Raw genomic sequence first — 3,087 nt, forward strand, 5'->3', positions numbered from 1 at the left:
ATGAAAAGCGAAACAACCGAAGACGTATGGCATCATCAGAAACGCCATTGATTTTAAATGTATCGTATAGTTCCAAAAAGTTTGCTAAGTGAGCGTTGGGATCTTCATCCTGCAAACCATCAAACTAAACAAACTGTTGTATCATTTGAATTGTGTTAGGTTTCAGTTGAAAAGTATTTGCAGCTACAGCAGGTCTAACTATTCTTGATTCAGTCCTGTTAAAGAAAGTTTAGCATAATTATACATAGAGCGTGGAGCAGGATTTTGATTAACAGCAATTACAGGAGGTAACTGATTGTCTTGGTTTTCAGCCATCTCTTCGGTTAGGGGTTGAGTATCGTCCTCTTGCTCGTTCTCTGTGTATCTTAAGCTTCGCCTTATTTCTCTTTGGTTTCTGTGAACTGTACAATCGATTTCTTCGTCAAAAAGTAGTGGTCCTGACCGATTTCTTCTAGTCATAAACTATTAAAAACCTGCCAAGAGAAAGAAAAAGTAAATTAATAAATAATAAAAAAAATAAAAATTAAATTGCAAGAAAAATAAATGGCTAAAGCAATAAAAATTGAGTGTTCCTAATATCTTAGTTCCCCGGCAATGGCGCCAAAAACTTGATCGCATCATTTCGTGATAGGTTTTAAATATTTATAATTAATCATTCTTGAAACTAACTATTATCGCGATGTAGGCACGTGTACCTATCGAACAGTAGTATAGTTTTAGCAAGACTGGATTGTCGAACCCAAATGAACTAAAAGTACTAGTAATGACTGTCTTTTTATTATCTAGCCTAAGAATAAAAAGGTTTTGTTTTAACTAACTAATTATCTAAACTAAGAACTCACAGAGAATAGAATTGGGGAATTGCTTTTGGGAAAATCGATTCCATTAAGACAATACCTAAGGAAAAATCCACCTAGACTATACTTGTTATTCTGGCTCCGAATCGGACGATTTATTCATTTAACTTGTTCAGTAGAGATCCCTAAGTTATGTTATTATCCCTATTCAAGACTAGTAACGTCTAATCCCTAGGTTGAATAATTGTGACCTTTCTCTAATTAACATCCTAGGGTTGCATTAACTCGATTTATGGATCCCCTTATTAGGTTTCACCCTAATCCGGCAAAATCTTGCCACCCTATCTCTAGGCGCGCAATCAACTCCACTTAATTATGACAAATGTACTCTTAGACAGGGTTTATTCCTCCTCTGAATAAGAGCTTATCTTGAATCAGTATCCTGGGATATCAAAACAACAATTAAGAACACAAAATTAAGAAAAAGTTAAATATTTATCATACAATTTAGAAAATAATAACAAGATTCGTCTTGGGTTTCATTCCCCTTAGGTATTTAAGGGATTTAGTTCATAACTAAATAAGAAAATATCTCAGAATAATAAAGAGTACAAAACATAAAGAAAACTCAAAACTCCTGAAGGGGAAATTGAGGAGAGATCTTCAGTCTTGATGATGAATCCGGATTCTAATACGGATCAATCGGCTTCCTTTGAGTAATTCCTTCCTTCCTCCATGTGTGCCCCCTTTTCTTCCTCCTCTAGGGTGTATTTATAGGCTTTGGAATGCCTAAGAGCCCTCAAAATTAGCCTTTTCCGAATTGGACACAACTTGGGCTCAATAGGGACACGCCCGTGTGCGATAACTTCAGGCCATGCTCGAGCCTGTCAAATTGACACGGTCGTGTGGTCTGCCTGTGTAAGGAGGTCAAGGCCGTGTTGATTTCATACTTTGGCCCATCTTCTCCGTTTTTGGCCCGTTTCTCGTTCCTTTCGCTCTCCTATGCTCTCACAAGTATAAAATATGAAATTAAAGCATTAGGAGCATCGAATTCACCAATTTTAATGGGAAATCATCCATAAATTACGTTAAACATGGGGTAAAAATATGTATAAATTACGGTTTATCAGCAGGTTTTCTTGGGCACAAATTTGTCTAAGATTTCACGGAACAAGAAATTGTGCGAATCCGGTCCCTGAGGATTTGACCCTACTTCACTTATACTATTATTTTTATTATTTTATAGGGATAGGATATTTTTCGTACTCTCAACAACTGCAATAAATTTTGGCGCCGTTATCAGGGACTGGTAACGTACTAATCTTATTTCTTTGTTTCTTATGACCAAATCTGCTCCAAGTACTCTTGCATTTTATTCAGAAATAAAGAAAACTGCAAGAGCCAATCGCAAGGAAACAAAGTTATGGGAAAATAGTCATGAGAGGTTAGGACTCAAAGCAACCTGCCACCAAAAATCGAAGTCGGCGACGAAGTTGAGTCTAGGGTTAACAAAAACCCTACTCAAACACTTGAAAGTGAAAAAGTAGAAGTTGATTCACCAAATGAATTGTTTAACGCTAGGGTTGCCAAAAACCCGAATCTAGCACATCAACCAATGGCTCAAATGATTCGGCAATTGGCCGAAGCTCCGGCAGAACAACCGACATTGTTTGATTTTAAACTGAATTCAGGTTTAATCTAGCTAATGCAAACTTTTCGTAGGTTGCAGAACAAAAATCCCCACAAACATCTGAAAGGGTTTCATATGATTTGTCTTAGTATAAAACCTCAGGAGGTAACTGAGGATCAAATCAAATTGCATGCTTTTTCTTTTTCCTTAGCAGATTCTACTAGGGAATGGTTATTTTATTTACCCCTGGATCTATTACAACTTGGGCTAATCTTTCTAGTTTGTTCCTCAACAGGGTTTTTCCAGTATCACATGCAGCTGCATTAAGAAGAGAGATCATTGGAACAAGGAAAAAAGAATCAGAATCTCTTTATGACTATTGGGAGAGATTTAAGAAGTTGTGTGCAAGTTGCCCACAACACAATATAAAAGAGCAATGTCTTCTCCAATATTTTTATGAAGGCTTGAAACCCATAGAGATGAACATAGTGACTTGATATCCACGATGGCTGTAAATACTCAGCAGTTTCGAGCTAATCTGAACCTCCTAGAAGGGTTAACCAGCTAAGTAATTTAACCTTAGAAAATAAAATTGATAGACTTACTAATATTGTGAACTCTCGTGTTACAAAAAAAGCAAAACCAACCTGATTATACGAA

Source organism: Gossypium hirsutum, chromosome A13, assembly GCF_007990345.1.
Source record: "Gossypium hirsutum isolate 1008001.06 chromosome A13, Gossypium_hirsutum_v2.1, whole genome shotgun sequence".
NCBI lineage: Eukaryota > Viridiplantae > Streptophyta > Magnoliopsida > Malvales > Malvaceae > Gossypium > Gossypium hirsutum.